Source organism: Gossypium raimondii, chromosome 13 (genome assembly GCF_025698545.1).
Source record: "Gossypium raimondii isolate GPD5lz chromosome 13, ASM2569854v1, whole genome shotgun sequence".
In the NCBI taxonomy this organism is placed as follows: Eukaryota; Viridiplantae; Streptophyta; class Magnoliopsida; order Malvales; family Malvaceae; genus Gossypium; species Gossypium raimondii.
In genome coordinates, this window is record NC_068577.1 from 21,520,777 (window position 1) to 21,541,277 (window position 20,501).

At 33.9% G+C, this 20,501-nt stretch overlaps 2 non-coding genes across 2 annotated transcripts; both read left to right on the plus strand.

Moving 5' to 3' along the window:
* Window positions 1-3,482: 3,482 nt before the first annotated feature.
* On the plus strand, window positions 3,483-3,589 carry LOC128036295 (small nucleolar RNA R71). The gene has a single exon (XR_008193093.1). It is a non-coding gene; the product is annotated as a small nucleolar RNA R71 (small nucleolar RNA).
* Window positions 3,590-8,595: 5,006 nt separating this feature from the next.
* Window positions 8,596-8,702, plus strand: LOC128036265 (small nucleolar RNA R71). The gene has a single exon (XR_008193063.1). It is a non-coding gene; the product is annotated as a small nucleolar RNA R71 (small nucleolar RNA).
* The last annotated feature ends 11,799 nt before the right edge of the window (window positions 8,703-20,501 follow it).

The following is a 20,501-nucleotide window of genomic DNA, read 5'->3' on the forward strand; positions in this document are numbered from 1 at the left end:
CGCTCATTTTCTCTTTGTGTATTATCCGAATTAGAAATTTTATGAATTTAGCTCATAGTTTCAATAATTAAGTAGATGTTTTATGGAGATAGTAGTTAAGATTTGTTTTCACAATCGCAAGGTCACTACAGTTTTAGTTTCCTATAGTTTCTTAATATAACATTTCAGTCTATAACAGTAAACAGAGTTAGAGAACTTACATATTTGGTGTCGGAGACTCAGTATGCCACACTTTTCAGCAAAATACCTCATAACACTTCACATATTTGAAACTTACCTCTTGTAATACAAAATTTTGAAAACCCATTCCACAGCCGAGTTTTGCAACTCGACTTTGATACCACTAAATGTAACACCCCAAACTCGGCCCAAATGTTATGGTTGAATCTGGAGTGTCACATCAAAACGTCGATCAAAAACTGAGTTTGTCGTTAAAAGTTCATTTTAATGTTTAAATCCTTTTGCTCGAGTTTAGCAAGTCATCTCGTCAAAAAAGTTTACTTAATGTCAGGCATTGATACTTTAGGTTATTCCAATCGCGGAAGCTACTAAAGTTCGAAATGTAAAAAAAAAATGTTTGTTTTCAAGTGTTTGGAAAATAGTTGTTAATTTTGAAAATTCTTGTTTAACAGTTTTAAATAAGGAAATCTAAAGCCCTTTTAAAAATTTAATCCCTCAAAGGCCTTATAACATAATTAAATCCCAGAATATAAAATTTAAATAAAAAGTCTACAGTAGAGCGTCAGCGGTCATGTGGCCACCTCCGAGTCTCTCGCGGCTCCAAATCGCCTAAGGCTGGGGGTTACCTACACAGTTAGACAGAAAGGTGAGTTTACAAAAAGCTAGTGTGTAATCCCTTATAATACAAACAGTCAGATATACGGTATGCAGAAATAGACTGGGCCTGACCCCACCACAAGCATAGTATAAGTGAGCCTTAGCCCATTAACAGAACTAGGTGGACCTAAGCCCATTATAGAATCAATATCAGATGCAGATATGTAGACAGAAATCCAGCCCGATCCAACCAATACACCACCCGTACCAACCAACACACCATGTGGGATAAAATCGACCCACCCAGCTAGCATACCAAGTTTATCACCGGTTGTGGCATTGAGTCAACAGAATGGCTCGGTACCGTAGATAGAACGACTAAAATCCATAAATATCGCAGCAATGCTGCCAGTTAACTGAATGGCTAAAAGCCATAAGCAGAAAGGCAGTAAGCCTTGAACAGAACGGCTACAAGCCATACACTTCTTCCGTCAATATTAACCCAACCCCATGGAGGATGACATGCCATAGTAACATACGTGAATGTAGGGTGCCATGCTCAGTATCAGTCATATAACTTTCATACATACATCAGTGAACCTACCACTAGGAGTGTAGCGGTCATTTTGTAAGTTAGGGGTAAAACGGTATTTTACCCGCTAGGGGTATTTTGGTCATTTTACCTTTCAATGGTATTTCGATCATTTAACAACCTTTCTGAAGGCCTACAGTCACCTCGAGCAACACAGATAACCTAAATGGTCATAACGGTGCAAATGGACCTAAGGCCCATATTCGGCCCAACTCTAACGGTGCAAATGGTAATAACGGTGCAGATGGGCACAAATTCTCTGACTTCCAACTGCAACGGTTCAAATCGTGTGGATTGAATAAAATTTCTGGGATTGACTTCCATCAAAGACATGTTTTCTTCACCTTCTTCATCCTCCAAAGGGTCAACTCTAAAGCTTTCTCCAATGGATCTTCCTCAAAATTGCTTTCCATAGAAGCCAAGGTTTCTATCTCTTCCATAACTGAACACTCTTCTTCCGGATTGGGAAATTTCATCGCTTTAAGAATGTTAAAGGTTACCTTATCATTTTGAACTCGCATGTTGAGTTCTCCTTTCTGTACATCAATTAACATTCTTCCCGTAGCTAAGAAAGGTCTCCCAAGGATGATCGACACTTCCTTATATGCTTCAAAATCTAAAATAATAAAATCAGCAGGAAAAATAAATTTATCGACTCTTACCAAAACATCTTCGATCTTTCCTTTGGGATATGCTAACGATTGATCCGCTAGCAGAAGGTCACAGTTGTAGGTCTTACTTCACCTATCCCTAACATCTTGAAAATAGACTTCGGCATCAAATTTATACTCGCTCCTAAGTCACACAAAGCTTTACCATAGTAAGATTCACCAATGTTACAGGGTATAGTAAAGCATCCTGGATCTTTCAATTTCGGTGGTAGTTTGTTCTGTAGGAACGCACTGCACTCCTTTGTCAAGGAAACAGTCTCATACTCACTCAGTCCTTTCTTCTTAGACAGTATATCCTTCATAAACTTCACATAATTCGATATTTGTTCTAAAGCCTCCACCAACAGAATATTGATGTGTAACTACTTCAAAACATCCAGAAACTTCTTGAATTGCACCTCATGTTTCTGCTTGTGTTGTTGCAATCTTTACGGATATGGAGGTAATGGAACTTTCGGTTGAACCAGAAAACTTTTCTGAGTAGGTAAATCTACATCCATAGAAGATTTTAAAATATCTGAATTCACTAAGTCAGAAAACTTTGCAGATTCTGATTCCTTTGGTGTAGGAATTTCAACATCTGGTTGACTTTCCTCCTTTTCAACATGCTCATCTCTGACATCAATCAATCGAGGTTCCAAAGTCTTACCACTTTGCAATTCCACTACCTTGATATGTTCTTTACCCAAATTCCTTGGATCTCAGTATTGCTTGGCAAGGTTCCTTGCAGTCTATTATGAAGCTCCATAGCCAACTGACCCATTTGGTTTTCCAAAATTTTCAGTGTTGCTGCTTGGCTTTGGATTAGAGTGTCATTCTTTTCCATGTATGCTTTCAATAAGTTCTCAAAACTATTTGATGCCTCAGCTTGAGGTGGTTTTGGAGCTTGCTGATTAAACCCTTGAGATTGGTTGGGTCTTTCCTGTAATAAGTTATTGTTTGGTCCATTTCCTTGGTTGCTCCAAGAAAAGTTAGGATGATTACGCCATGAAGGATTGTAGAAGTTGGACTGGGGTCCTTGTGCACTCCTATTTTGATATTGGTTCTCCACATAGTACACTGACTCGAGATTTGATGGACAACTCTCAAAAGAATGACCTTCCCCACAGTACACATAAGAAACTACTTCAAATGGAATTGATGGCTGAGCTGCAAAATTATTAGCACTATTAGCGGTTAATTATTTTAACATAGAGGAAATAGACGATACCTTAGCTAATAACGAAGTGAGTGAGTCAACTTTATGAACTCCGGTTACACGTCTTTCTAAAGCTGTTCGATTTGTTGGCCATTGATAGTTATTACTCGCGATCCTCTCGATGATCTCATAAGCCTCATTATAAGACTTAGATAAAATTGGACCATTCGCGGAAGCATCTACCATCAATCTTGTATGTGCATTGAGACCATAATAGAATGTCTCCAACTAGACACAATGAGGAATCCCATGATGAGGATACTTATGAAGTAACTCCTTGAATCGCTCCTAAGCCTCATACAAAGACTCATCATCCAATTATTGGAAGGTTGTGATCTTGTTCCTCAACTTAGTGTTTTTGCTAGGTGGGAAATACTTAACAAAAAATCTCTCTACTAATTCTTGCCATGTAGATATGGAACTTGGTGGCAATGAATTGAGTCATGCTCGTGCTTGATCTCGCAACGAGTACGGAAACAACTTCAACCTCAATGCGTCTTTAGTCACACCGGCTATCTTGAATGAATCACTCACCTCCATAAACAATTGAAGGTGGAGAAGTGGATCTTCCGTGGGTATACCACTAAATGAGCCCACCATTTGTAGCATTTGAAACATCACTAGTTTCAATTAAAACTGGGTTGCCTCAATATCTAGCCTTCTAATCCCTGGGTTTAACTCACTGAAAAGTGGCACAGCATATTGTCTGATGCATCAATCCCTATCATCGGCAATGAGGATAGGATTTTGTACATAATCGGCTTCATTACCTTGGTCTTGATTATGATTTCCAAGGCCCATCTCGACTTGTCTTTAAGTTGTTCTTTCACATCTTCTTTGTCTGAAAGTTCACACAATTTCAGGGTCTATAGGGAGTAAATCGATAATTCGATCTATGCTCATAAACACCTTAAAAGACAATCACAAAAATTAAAAAGAATAAGTTAGTAATGTTAAAAATAAATCAAATTGAAAATAAATAATTTCACGAAAAAAAATGACTATGGCAACAGTTGACAATCCCCGGCAATGGTGCTAAAAACTTGTAACGCGTAGGTTTGTACAAGTGTACACAGTCGTTATCAAGTAATAAGTAAGTATCGAGTTATCGTCTCCATAGGGATTGTATTTGTGCTAAGTCACTTAACTTGTAAAATTATATTAACAATTTGGTAAATAAAAACACAATATAGTTGAAAAGTGGTGATTAAAATATATAAAACTAAATACAATGATCCCTAATGAAAATTATCCTAAGTGTGCAAACTAAATGAAATATATTTTAGGAAAATTAAACATAATTTTGCAACAATTATAACATAAATAAACTAGGATAATTACTTTAATTAAACTCAATTTATTATCAACATGCTTAATAACATTCGGAAAAACATTCAATGGCAACTCGATCTTTCATGAGTTTGGAAACCACATTAGGTCCTTTCAGAATACTTTACTTAGTAAATACACATTTTACTGATCCTTATTTACTAAAGGTTTCTTAGTATTCGTGTAAGGTAACAAGGACATGTTAGGTTTGAAACAATTTAATCACACAAATTTAAAAACTATACCGATAATAGAGCTTGGTTAGAGTTGTTATGCAATCTACAATTCAATCGGGTTAGGATCTAAATTGAGCATGCACATTTCAATTATGCGTCCATTAGACGTCGTCTGGTTAGGATCGCTTAGCTAATTCAGGTGCATTTCAATCACGTATGAACAAAATACATAATTGATTTTAATTGAAAACATGATCGATTGAGGCATAAATATTATAAGGATGAATCAAATAAATATTATTTAATCAAAATAATCATCCTAGCTTAAATAAATTTAAGCTATCATTGTTATAAACAAGAACAAAGAACACATAGAAAACATTTTTAAATTAAATTAAAGAAAAGAAACATTAAACCCAATTCAGAGAGGCTGTCACCCAAGACTCTGACTGACGAGGCTCCTTCGCTCCTTTGCTTTCCTCCTTTGCTGATGGTTCTCCAAGGTGGCCAACCAAAGGTTCTTTAAGAGGCTTAATTACTAAAATCCTTATGCAAGGATGATGAAGGGGAAATATAGCTAAAAGATTTGAGAGAATGATGAATGAGTGAGAGATGATGGGATGAGGGATGATTGAAAAAGTGAGAAAGGAACTCTTATTTATAGGTGAGGCAAGGAAGCTAATTTGCTAAAAATAGGAGTGTCCATCATTTGAAACTTCCTCCAAGAGTGGTCGGCCATGAATTGAGAAAAGATGGCTGATTTTTCCCTGAGTTTTAGTCAATTTGAGTGCCACAACAACTCAGGACTAAGACTCGATCATCAGCAAATCTTTGGGAAAATCTCTGATTTCTTTAACTTTTCAAGGACTTTGTATAATTAAACCAAAAAATGGTTTATGACATCCATGTGCAGTCGAAAATTAGGTTGACTTGGTCCCCAACTTGGACGATTTTGTAATTAGAAGAAAACTCTCAGACCTGTCCAAAATTAGTAGATAGTTTTGATAACCAAATAATATAATTTCACCACTTTAATTAATCAATTTACTTAATTAATTAAAACTCAATTTATTAATGAAATATTAAAAATGAATTATTAAATATAACTTTATGTTTTATTATTTAATTTAATCATGCATGACCCATTGTATAGCTTAAAAATATAATATGCTCAAATTAATATAAAATAAGCCATTTTATGCGTGAAAATTATATAATAAAGTATAAAATAAGCCATTTTATGCGTGAAAATCATATTTTTGCATATTTCATTACTTTATTAAACAATTACTTGGTTTTAACAACAAATTTAAGTAAAAAGGTAATGAATTGTATAGGAAAAATCCTATCTATTTTTCAGTTTACAGTCGTCCCGTATTTTTTAGTATCTCCAGTAAGCTTATTGCTGCAACTATATGTGTTGCAGCATATCCATTATATCAAACTGTTCACTTCGTCAATTGGTGTTAGATAAAGGGACCCTCGACATCGGACATAGAAAATATGTTAAGGGTGGTTTTAGTTTTGGGCAGTTGGGTGCGTAGCTGAGGGCAAGGTTTAGAGTTGGAAGGGTGGCGGTTTTAAGGATAGTTTAGGTACGATGGTTAGTGGCTTCGAATAAAGGTGTTCAGGGAGTTAAGTACTGTGACATTAAGGGTTAAGGGAGATGCACTATGGAGCTACTTAAGAGTGGCGGTGGAGCAAGGTAAGGGCTACAGGTTTGTGCGGAAAAGGGTTGAATACTTCCCTTCCTAGTAGTGCCTTAAGCCCAATGACAGCTCCTTTTTTATCCTAAGCTCTTGTTCTAAAAGTAAACTAAAATAAATCAAAGAAATTAGTTCTTGGGTTAAAAGTTGACCCTTTATTTAACAAAACAAATACTTAAATTCTTCGGGCTACTTAGAAAAACATTTTTCAGAAAATTACATTAAATTAAACTCCCAAGAAAGATTGGAAGGGCCATGGATGGTTCTGCTTAAGTCCCAATCTCCTAGGCATAATTTTAATTATTGTAATGACCCAAAAAAATTTTTATCTTAGTCTACCATTTTATTCGAATGAGAAAAAAAACTAAAAATATAAAATAACAATAGAGAAAGTGAAGAGCACTTCCTCAATTTTATTCAGGATCGTCATTGACCATGGTTGTGTCAAATGGCCATTTGTCATACCAACCATACCCATCTAGAAAGTAATCATATTCTTTCCCATTAAATCTATCCAACATCTTATTAGGGAAAGAAAACCCGAAATGATCTTTCCTGGTGGCCTTGTATAACTTCCTATAATTCCTACAAATCCTCCAACTTGTGACTCAAATATATGAAATAATCCATCCAATACCCTTCTTGTGCCTTTCCAAAATTAGAAGTGCCTATTCTTCTTGATCTTTGGTGAAATCAACTGAAATAATGACAGGTAAAGTCGAAGCAGACCCAAATAGTCATATTTCAAATGAAGAGACAAAATCTTCAGTCCTAATTCAACTGGCTCTTCAATCAACAAATTTTGTTGTGTATACTCTTGAGATGATAACTCTAATAATTCAAGTTGAACTTCTTGAGTGAATTCCTTCGAATTTGCTTCTAACCAAGCAGAACATTCCTTGTATTCATCATCACTTGGCGAATCCTCCAGTAGAATATGTTCTAACGGATCGTCTAAAGAATTGAGCACCAATTCTATAGAAGCCAGTGATTCCATATTGGAAATAGCAGTGCAGACTTCAACTATATCTGGGGATTTAATAGAATTAAAGTCATTAAAAGTCACCTCGTCATCAAATATTTATTTCAACTAAGTATCCTTTTACTGCTTTTGGAATCATTGAGGATATGGAAGTAGTAGAATCTTAGCTTTAATCGGACAACTCTTCTGTGGAAATTTTTCTGCATCTGACAAGGGTGTTAGATAATCAAAACTAACTACTTTAGATTTTACTGCATCAAGGATCACTGAAACTAACTTCTATGAAATAGGAGTTTCAACACCCGGTTGAAATTCCTCTTTGTCTTGACCCACAATAGGCTCATCTTGAACCTCAACCACCTTCGGCTCCAATGCCTTTCGACTTGGCAAAGTGACTTCTTTGCAATGTTCTTTGCGCAAAATTCTTTGATTTTCTGTATTGCTTGGCGAAATACCTTAGAGGCTACTTCTAAGTTCATTGGCTAGCTGTCCCACTTGGTTTCCTAAATTCTTAATGTTGCTACTTGGCTTTGGATTAGTTCATCATTCTTTTCCATTTACACCTTCATCAAATTCTCAAGATTACTTGAAGATTCAGTTGGTGGGGGTTGTTGCACTTGTTGAGAATATTTTGGCGGATAATTTGGACGAAATGGCATAGAAGAGTTGCCATGTTCCGCCCATTGATTACTCCATCGAGCAATTGGATGATTTTGCCATGAAGTGTTGTAAGAATTTGATTGCGGACCATTCCAATTCTGATTTCCCATGTAATATTTTGACTCTTGATTTGATGGGCAATTTTCAAAGAAATGGTCATCTCCACTATATTCATAAGAAATATTCTCAAACTAGTTCAGCTGTTGACCTGTCAGATTAACATTGAAACCATTAACAGTTATGTTCTTAAGCATAGAAGACATGGAGGATACCTGGGCTACCAAAGAAGCAAGTATGTCAACTTCATGTACAATTGTTACTCGTCTTTCTGAGGTTGCTCGATTGGTTGGCCACTAAAAGTTATTGCTGACAATTCTTCCAATAATCTCGTTAGCATCGTCATAAGACTTAGAAAGAAGGAATCCATTTGCCGAAGCTTTCACCATCATTCTAGTAATATTATTGATACCAATATAGAAAATCTCCATTTGAACGCAGTAAGGAATGCCATGATGAGGCAACTTTCGTAATAAGTCCTTGAACCTCTCCCATGCCCCATATAAAGATTCTTCGTCAAGTTACTGGAATGAAGTGATTTCATTTCAGATCTTGTTGGTCAGAGATGGAGGAAAGTATTTCATTAAGAAACGTTCAACCCAATCTTGCCATGTAGTTATGGAACCGGATGGTAGGGAGTTCAACCACACTTGTGCTTTATCTCTTAAGGAGTATGGAAATAATCTTAGTCTCAAGGCTTCTTTGGTTACCCTTGCTAGTTTAAATGAGTCACTTCCATGAACAGTCGAAGATGAAGATGTCGATCTTCACTAGGCATCCCACTAAATTGACTCATATTTTGCAACAGCTTGAACATGATTGGCTTTAGTTCGAATTGCAGTGCCTCAATTTCAGGTCTCACTATACTCTTATTGAGCTTGTTGAAGAGAGGAATGGTATATTGTCAAATGGTGCAATTTCTCCCATCGGCAAAAATGATCGGATTGTGAGCACTATAAGCGAATGCTCCTCCTTGATTTTGGTTTTGATTTTCGAATTTCATCTCTTCAGTCCTCCTTTGGTTCCCTTGTCTTCTCCTTTGTATGAAAGTCTTTTCAATTTTAGGGTCTACATGGAATAAGTCAATAATTTTCTCAATACTCATAAACACCTGAAACAAACACAAAAAAAATTGGAATTAAAATTTAACAGAATAAAAAAATACCAAAATGCAGAATTAACAATTTCACAAATAATGTCTTTTAAAACAGTCACCGGCAACGACGCCAAAAACTTGGAACGACAAAAATGTGCAAGTGTACACAATCGCAACAAGTAATAAAGTGACAAGTAAAAGTCAAGCTATCGTACCCACAGGGACTATGAAAGGAAAATATTTATGAAATGTAAATCAAACACTTTGGCGGTGGAAAAAATATTTTGTTTTGAATAAGTGATTTAAAAAACTAAAAATTAACTAAGTAATAGAAAAAAAGTAAAAATTCCAAAGGCACGATTTCAAAAGATGAGTTTTAATCAATATGACATAATTGTGTTAGATCAATTACATTCCTTAACTTAGAATTACTAAACCCATCTTCATGTTATTATGAATATTTTCACAACAACTTGGTAATTTGTTAACCATTGCACATACATACTTACTAGATTAACCAATCTCTTGAACATTTCTCAATGTCAATTCAAACAATTAATCAATTCTTATAAGAACATATTAGATTAAGTGAGGTAACAATATATTTTTATATTGAAACAATTTAATCACAATAATCTTGTAAGTTATGAAAGGCTAATGTATCGTTTAATATTGTCACTAATTTAACCCCACTACCTTAGAAGATTAAAATGCACCAATTAAATATTGTGTCAATTAATTACAATTTCAATATGTTTAATAATTAATTTTTCATTACCTTACATTTTATAATGCAAGTATAACATAAGCATGATTTTATTTAATTGAACCACTTACCAAGGCCTATAACAACACAAACATGATTTTAATAATTTAAGTGGATAGAATGTAATCAATCCAACACAAGTTAAATTTAACTCATTTTAATTAGAACAAGAACAACAACACAACAATTATTCATATTCATAATCACAACATAAATAAGAAAATTAAAGAGAAGAGAACTAGGAAGCAAATCAAGTATTTCTCTGAAGCCAGACTAGTGCGCTCATCTTCTTCTCTGCTCGTTCTATTAAACTAAGGCCCCCACAAACAATTGAATAATGCTATTCCAAGGTGGAAGAAAGCTCTTTTTCAAGAGGGAAATCGAAAAGGGAATGAACAAGAAAAAAGGATAAACAAAGGAAAGAAATTGAGTGAAAGAGAGAGAGATGTGTAGGAATGAAGGTCTGTTGAATGAGGTAGCAAAGGTGGATATTTATAGGTGTGAATGGCTGCTAAAAATAGAAAATAATCATCAGCCACACACTTTTCCTATGCAGGCCATGCAACAAGCAAGTTTGAATGTTTCAAACTTGCTACTTTAAGCTAGGGACAAAAGTTTGAAGGCACGAAAAGTTGAGGGGTTTGAATGGAGTTTAAGGAAAATTTGAGGGTTGTTTTGCAAGCATAAAAATTAGAAAAAGTCAGCTGATTGGGCAGCATATTGGACGGTTTTGGGATGCCAGTTTTCTTGGTGGATCAGTCTTCTGTTCTTAGCATATTGGGACACTTTCTCCTTTAGCCTTTTTAGTATTTTTTAACACAATTAACTTTGGATAAAAATTAAATATAAAGTATATAAAATAATCATAATTTGCACCGTCTTTGGCTGGTAAAATATTCAGCCTTGCTCTTGGTTCACTCGATGCAAAAATTTTTCCAATGATTCAAGCCTGCCGAGGTCTCTGTCGAGCCAATTTTCACCTTTTGTGCAAAAGTGTTGAAAATAAACCAAATTTGAGAAAATTTATTATAAAAATAATTAACATTCAATATATTAATAATTTAAGTGAAAATTAATTATTTTATAATTAAAGTGTGAATTTTGACAAAAATTACTTTGAAACTGAATGAATTAGGGCTCAAAATGTTCTGAAAAAGTCTACATATTTTTGTGCTTCCAATCATATATCACATACAAGTATTCTTACATATTATCTCATAATAATATGAAATTCCACAATTCAACACATATATACTTACAGAAATTCTGCTCACTTTCACTACATATTTTCATTACTAGCATATTATTATCACTATTATTTGGCATGCATATCAAGCCCACAACACAACACAATTCACAATAGTCATCACAAATGTTTCTTATCACAATATCGTTTCATAATATTCAGTTAATAATTATTCACATAATCGCAAAATTTCCAAAATAAAGCAAGGGGAATACAAAGCTTACACTCAGAACTTAGGATAGGGATTTAGGCTATTCTGAAGCTCCCAATTAACACTATTAATTGTGTCTACAAGTAACCATTCCAAACACTCACTGATCACACTTTCGCCTAATTGTTAAAAGCTTAAACTAGCTTTTCCTTGCCTTTATCTTTACTTGTTGAAGGTCCTAATGATTCTGAAGCTTCAACAAGTAAATCACACAACAACACAATCAACAATTAGTTAAAGACTCATTTCAAACAACCAAAACACAAGCCTAAGCTAAATTCTCATGTACTCGAAGCCTTCGATATAACAAACTTGAATTTCAATTATCTTGGTCTATACTTAATCTTTTTGCCTAAAATTAATTTTGTTGATCTAGTTATTCACCTATGACTGATTCTCAACCTTTAAACTACTCAAAACTACCCAATTCATGGTATCAAATTTTTTAACATATTTATGGTAATTTTCACGAAAGTTCATTAAAATGTTAGAAATATTTAACGAAACTTTAAATTATATTTAGAAATCATCTAATCATGTCAAAACTAATTGAAAAACACTTTGAAGCTAAGTTTTTACCCAAAATCGTGAAATCCACCATTAGTGACCCAATTATCGGCTTTAATTTAAAACATGTGATTTAATGGCTAAAAGTACAATTTTAAGGACTAGATAACATTTAAAACTAGTTAGGAATTGAATCATTACCTTTGTTGGAAAAAAAATCGAGTATTTGATCAAAAACCTGAAAAACCCAAAAATTCAATAATGGAGAAATCTATGGTGTTCTTGGATGTTTTTCTTGAAATACAGTGGAGAGTTCTGGCTTGGGAATTATAGAAGTCCAAGGAATTAAGTTTGGGAATCAAAATTGAATAAGAGGGCTTTAGAATGTAATGGACGGAAAATTAAAAATTTGGTGAAGAGACTAACGTGGGTTTTATAAAGATGAAGGAGAAAATTGGTTTATAATCAACCATGTGCAGCCGAAAATTGGGTTGACTTTGTCCTCACTTTGGACAATTTTGCAATTAGAAGAAAACTCTCAGACCTTTCAAAAATAGCAGATCGTTTAGAGGATCAAATGAATTAATTTAACCACATTAATTAATCAATTTACTTAATTAATTAAACACAATTTTATTAATGAAATATTTACAATGAATTATTAAAATCTAACATTATATTTTATTCTTTAATTTAATCATGCATGGCCCACTTCATAGCTTAAAAATATAATATGCTTAAATTAATATAAAATAAGTCATTTCATGCATGAAAACTATATAATGAAACATAAAATCACATTTTAATAATTTATATATCCTAATTTCATATTTTCACATATTTCATTAATTTATTAAACAATTACTTGGTTTTAACAACAATTTTAAGTAAAAAGGTGATGAATTATATAGAAAAATCCTATAAATTTTTCAGTTTACAGCAGTCAAGTTGTTCGCAACGTTGTCGAAGAGGCAATGTCACTATAGTAGTTTTCATTTTCACATACAAATAGAATAATTAGGAATTTTTTAGGTTATAGTTATGATTTTAATTTCCTTGGTTTTACTAATTTTATCTTTTTGGGTTTAGTGTATGACTCGTAGTAGGGAAACACCTATAGAGCCAGTCACAGGTCTAGAGAAAATAATCTGAAGAAATCGTCGACAACAACAACAGTAGCAGTAGATGCAAGATCCACCACCTGCCATAGGCAACATACCATGTGAGAATCCATTGTTTGACAAGGCTAACAATCTAGAAGATCCACCACCACCATCACAGCTACCAGCAAATATAAACATGCACGTAACAGGAGGAGTCTGAGAGAGTATACGTTGCCAAATTTGTACATGGTTCAAGGGAGCATAACGAGGCCAGCTATCATGGTGAATAATTTTGAAATAAAGCCAGCTATGATCTAGATGATTCAAAACAATTTACAGTTTGAAGGAACAATGAAAGAGGATTCGAGTAAGCATTTAAAACAATTCCTCCAGCTTTGTGATAACTTAAAATATAATGGGTTCATTGATGACGCTATTCGTCTTCAGTTATTCCCCTTTTCTTTAATCAATAACACCTTTTCTTGGCTAGATTCACAAGCACCAAGATCGATCACGACATGGGACAAACTCACAGGAAAATTCCTACAAAAGTTCTTCCTTATTAGCAAAACGGTCCAGCTAAGAAGGGAAATTTTGATGTTCAAGTAACTAGAACGAGAAAGCCTTCACGAAGCATGAGAGAATTTCAAGATGTTGATTCAGAAGTGTCAACACCACGAATTACCTAAGTGGTTACGACTACAAAATTTTTACAATGAGTTGGATGTACATTCAAGGTCCAGATTAGATGGAGCTGTAACAGGAGCCTTGATGAATAGAACGTACGAAGATACGTACGAGCTAATTAAAAGTATGGCAATAAATTCCTACCAATGGCCAACAGAATGTCATACATATGGCCAAAGACCACCTACGGTGAAGGTTGTCTAGAAAAATGATAAATACCAATAATTATTGGACAAATCAATTGAAAAGAGGTTGAAAATGGTGTACCGGACATCTATGGAGGAGATAAACCACTCTTCCATTATATTGATAATCCTACCAAAGATGTGAACTACATCAAGAATATCGGTGGAAATCCCAATTCAAATATATGCAATCCTAGATGGAGAGACCACTCGAACCTGAGATGGGGAGGAAACCAATGAGGGGTAATAGTTTAAACCAAATTAAAAACATTAACTATCAACCTCCCTATTTGTAAAAACCTCGAGAAAAGGCCAACCTAAGTGACCTTACTGTATGGTCAATGTATAGAAAGAATCCAATAGGAGATGCAGTCAATAAGAACAAATGTGAAGCAGGTGCAATCTGAGTACACCGGTTCAACAAAGACATTGACTAAACTTGTAGATTAGATGTGCCAATTGATGAGCATGATGGGGGATATCAAAAGAAAAATTGGCACAGGAATTCCCAGTAATACGGAAAATAATCCTCGTAGGGAAGGGAGGAGCACGTGAAAGCAATAATGTTTTGATTAGGTAAAGTACTGAGTAGCCTAAAAAACCCAATGGAGGAGGCAAATATGGAGAATAATAAAAATCTTCAAGAGAAGCCCCTAGAAGCTGATCATGAGCCTAAACCAAAGGAAGCAATTGTAATGGTTGTTGAGCCAGAGAAAGAAGCAACTAAAGATTCTGTCATTGTAAAGATACCATTCCCTTCAAGATTAGAAAAAAAGCAAAAGTAGGATGAAGATGAGGTTGTAAGTTTTCTGAACTTCTTCAAAATGTTAAATGTTAACCTGCCATTGATCGAATGAATTGTGAAAGTTCCTAAGTACTCCAAGTTTTTAAATGAAATTATGTCTAGGCATAGGAAAATTAATGTAGGCGAACAAGTTAATATAAGTGCTTCCTATAGTGCTATTATTTCGAGACAGGTTGCCCAAAAATTGAAAGACTCGGGAAGTTTTACTATTCCCATAGATATAGGGAGCACTCATTTTAATAGAGCTCTGTGCGACTTAGGAGCTAGTATTAATTTAATGCCTCTATTTTTTAAAAGCTTGGGTTAGAGGACCTCAAAAATACCCAGCTAACATTACAGCTGGCCAACAGATCTTTAGTACATCCAGAAAGGAGTACTACAAGATGTGTTAGTCAAAGTGCGCAGCTTTATCATCCCGACAAACTCTGTGGGTCTAGATTTTGAAGAAGATCGAGAAATACCCATCATGTTGGGTAGACGTTTCATAGCTAGTTCTAGATTCACTATTGATTTAGAGAAAAATGCATTAACCATTAAAATCAATGGTGAGACTGAAACTTTCCAATGTGGTCACCAATTAAATGATGGAAGTAGAAGAAAGTCAAGAGAACATTGTAATAAATTATCTATTTCTGATAATCTTGAGTCAAGGGACGTATTTCCTTTAATGTGTGCAGATAAAAAAAATAAGTTTAACGAAAAGGGTAAGGCAGCAAAGGTGGAGTGGCACAACGGACGATGGGCTAATAAAGATAGAACTGAAGAATCGTCCATCTGTGAATTAATAATATTGTTAGATGAATCCAATAGCAAAACTTAAAATATTTGAATTGATTTTTCATTTTTTGTAAATTATTGTATAATTAACTATTTAGTTTAGGTTTTAAGTTTTATTATTTTTATGTTTTATAATAACAATAACACTCTAGAAATTGGAATTTCAGGTGAAAATAAAGCTAGTACCGTAACACGGTAGCCCCGTGTCTTAACACTATAACACGTAGGTTTGTGCAGGTGTAACCAGTCGTTATCAAGTAATAAGTAAGTATCGAGTTATCGTCTCCACAAGGATTGTACTTGTGCTAAATCACTTAAATTGTAAAATTATATTAACAATTTGGTAAAATAAAAACACAATATAGTTGAGAAGTGGTGATTAAAATATATTAAGCTAAATGCAATGATCCCTAATGCAAATTATCCTAAGTATGCTAACTATATGAATGAAATATATTTTATTAAAATTAAACACAATTTGCAACAATTATAACATAAATAAACTAGGACAATTATTTTAATTAAACTCAATTTATTATCAACATGCTTAATAACATTCGGAAAAACATTTCATGGAAACTCGATCTTTCATGAGTTTGGAAACCACATTAGGTCCTTTCAAAATCTTTTACTTAGTAAATACACATTTTACTGATCCTTATATACTAAGGGTTTCTTAGCATTCGTGTGAGGTAACAGAGATGTGTTAGGTTTGAAACAATTTAATCACACAAATCTAAAAACTATGCAGATAACAGAGCTTGGTTAGAGTTGTTATGCAACCTACAATTTAATTGGGTTAGGATCTAAATTGAGCATGAACATTTCAATTATACGTGCATTAGCTGTCGTCTGGTTAGGATCTCTCAGCTAATTCAAGTGCATTTCAATCACGTATGAACGAAATACAAACTTGATTTTAATTGAAAACGTGATCGATTGAGGCACAAACATTATAAGCATGAATCAAATAAATATTATTTAATCAAAGCAATCATCCTAGCTTAAATAAAATTAAGTCAAAATTGTTCTAAACAAGAACAAAGAACACATGGTAATCATCTTTAAATTAAATTAAAGAAAAGAAAGATTAAACCCAATTCAGGAAGAAAGATTAAACCCAATTCAGAGTGGCTGTCACCCAAGACTCTAACTAACGAGATTTCTTCGTTCCTTTGCTTTGCTCCTTTGCTGATGATTCTCCAAGGTGGCCGACTAAGGGTTCTTTAAGAGGCTTAATTCATAAAATCTCCATGAAGAGATGATGCTAGGCGTGGGAATGGAAAAGGCTAAGAGAGAATGGTGCTTGAAGGATGATTGAATAATGATTGTGGGATGCTTGAAGAATGAATGAGAGGGTCTTATTTATAGGTGAGGAGAAGGGGATAGTTTACAAAAAATTGGAGTTTTCATCCTTTGAAGAATCTTCCATGGGTGGTCAGCCATAAATCAAGCAAATTAAGCTGATTTTTCCCTGATTTTTGGTCAATTTAAGTTCCACAACAACTCAGGACTGAGACTTAGTCAAGTGCAAATCTTCAGGTAAATCTCTAATTTCTTCAACTCTTCAAGGACCTTGTGCAATTAAACCAAAGAGTGGTTTATGGATAGCCATGTGCAACCGAATTTTGGGTTGACTTGGTCTCCAATTGGGATGGTTTCGTAATCCAAAAAAGCCATCAGACCTATCTAGATTAAATCAACAAGTTAGAAGACCAAAGAATAAATTTTATCCAATTTAATTAATTAATTAATTAAAACCCAAATTTATTAATGAAATATTTAAAAATGAATTATTAAATATAATTTGATATTTTATTATTTAATTTAGTCATACATGTCCTACTTTATGTCTTAAAAAATATAATATATTCAAATTATAGAAAATAAGTCATTTATTGCATGAAAACTATATAATAAAGCATAAAATCACATTTTAATAATTTCTATGTCTTAATTTCATATTTTCACATATTTCATTAATTTACTAAATAATTATTTAGTTTTGACAACGGATTTAAGTAAAAAGGTGATAATTTACATAGGAAAAATCCTATATATTTTTCCGTTTACACACCCCCAAACTTAAATCGTTGCTCGTCCCGAGTAATGTTTATGCACAGCAAAAGATCTTGCGAAGGCAAAATTGCTTAATGTACAAGCAGCATCAATCTTTGTCCCATAATCATGCATTGATAACTTTATGCTTATAAATCTTCTTAATTAACAAGTAATTCATATGCAAACATTCCTTAAAATTATACTAAGTTTCAAAATATGCCAACATGAATCATAATTTGCATGTATGTCAAAGCTATAGATAACATTCTTTATTCAACATAATTTCCTGTCAATCAAGCAAACAATCACAAGGTTTATTTATGATCTTCATATGTTGAACTTAAGACTTCCTCTCCACTAATGTAGGTGACATAATCATCAAATCAACATGTCTTTTATAAGGTTGTAATGGAGCTCGGTTAAAGGTAGGGATTTTAAGAGATGGGATATTTCAGTTTAAAAATTTTAACCTTTAACTTTGTCTTGGTTTTCTCGTAATACAACCTTTTCCTTTTCCATTAAGTGAACCTTTGGAACACCCCCAAACTTATTTTGAACTCAAACTCATACATTTTTCCTTTTTGGAGACTAAGCGAACTTTTCTTCACTCTTTTTTTTAAGCATGAGCACATACATTTTTATGAAAATCTCCTCAAATGTTGATTCCCAAGACAACTTTAGTTAAGATATGTGCTCAAGATTAGGATAATTTTAAAAAATCGTAATTGGCTTATAATGTAGGTTTATTGCAAAAACAGGTCTTTAAGCTCAAAATTACAATTTTAAGGGTCTAATATCATAGGGTTGGCTCAAAAAGGCTCAAACGATCCAAAAAAATAGTGCCTATATCATTTTAGATTTTTATGTCCCCTAGGATTTCGCCTCAAGAAAGTTACTAAGTAAATTCTAAAGATATAAACCTTCATGCATGTCAAATCTCAAAAGAAACTAAGTTTTCATGGCAAACATTACTAAGGCTAAGATCATACAAGCATTTCATTCTTCTTGATAACATACTTTCACTTAGATAAAATCATCATTCATACTTGCATACAAACTATCTCAGTAACAAAAATATCTTTAAACATTATTTATTAAAATATACTTATGAAAGAAATGATTAAAACATACTTGAAAAAAATTTAAAAATTTGAGCAATTTATTTGCCTTACCTCCCCTTTAAAAAGAAGTAATGTCCTCATTGCAAGAACAAAGTAATAAATGAAAACTGAACACCAGGTAGGGTTGTAAAGAAAGAGAGGTGAGTCATTAAGACTGCTTCAATACCAAGTCTTCCTAATAACCCAATCCTAGACATGTTCATTCCCATTACCACATCACTTATCTTTATTCTTTCTAAAGAAGTGTTAAGTTGTTCATGCTTGCTATGTTTTATTTTGCAGAAATTAAATCCTAATTACGAAAGAAATAAATTCCTAAAGACCTAGAAATAATTAAATAAATAACAAGACAAGAATCCTCCCTTTTATTTTTCTGACTCATTCCTCTTTTCTTCTTTAGCTCCATCTCCACTTGCATCGTCAGCATTTTCCGTCCATGTCTCAAAGATAGCATCTGGGAACTCAGGAACAAAAGTATTAGAGATATTCTTAAAAATATTTTAAATTGAATCATCTTTAATTTTTGCATATTTCTAATAATTTTGTTGTTGATTGTGCATGAAGTTGCACATATCCATCAAAATTGACAACTCCGATTTCCTTGAAGTACTTGTAGAAGTCAGCATAAGAGTTGTATATTCAGGTTCAACACTTAGCTTGACTAGCTCTACTTCTGGCTCAACCCTTGATTCAGGAATGTTTGGTACCTTATCAGATTCTTCCTCTTCAGTGTCTGTGACTGAATTAGCTTCAGTTTCAATTCCATCTATTGACTCCTCTGTATCCAGCTCAGTTGGCTCTTCTTACTCGCCTTGATTCAGCTCATGCACCCTCTCCACTAATCTTTGAACATATCGCCCCTTCAAATTTTCTTGTGTTTTAACACGAGCCCTTAAGCAAAGTGAAGTGATTAATGATGGGAAATAAGCACTTCCTGCCTTGCTTTTAGCACAATCATGAATCTCTTTGAGGATAATTTTCCCAATATTAATGGACTTTTCTGTCAAATTTGTGTATAACAAAAGCATTTGTTCCATCGAGATGGTGGAACTATGTAAGATAGGCATAAAATTGTAGCGAACAAAATAAAACCATACCTTTGCTACTGGTTTTAAGTATTCTCTTCGGCAAGAATGGCTCCCATACTTTCTTACAATCCATTGGGATCCTAGATTTCTCACAAAATCAAGTACTTGTTGAAGAAAATCCCAACTGATATTCTTCGTCATTGGGTAGTACTCATCTTCTTCAACATCAGGTAAATTAAACAAATCATTGACGGACTTAGAAGTAAGAGGTATCGTTTTCTTTCGAACGATGACTTCAGTAACATCTTGCGTAGTCAAACTAGCATAGAATTCTCGAACTAGTTCATCATCGGGAAGTGAACGAGCATCACAAAATAGTTCCCACTTGAGAGCATTGATCTTCTTTCTAATCGGTATAGGAACAACCATTACACCATTACTCTTCAAGTTAAAACCTTTTTTCGGCATCATAGGCTGATGCTTAAAGATTGAATCAAATCTCTCTTTCACTTCTTCATCAATCAAAATCAGGTTTTCAGGAGTAGTCTTTGAAGATCTGGTTCTTTTCCGAGACATGGTATCTTTTCTTGAAAATTCGGCAGAGTTTCTGCACAAGAGAGAAAAGAAAAATCGGCAAAGTAGGAAGAACTTGCTACGGCAAAAACCTTGTGACAGCAAGGTTGGTACGGAGGTGATCTCTTTGCAGCGGCAATAAGGAATTTCGGCAAAAAGTAGAAAAGAAAAGAACTAGGGTTTCTTT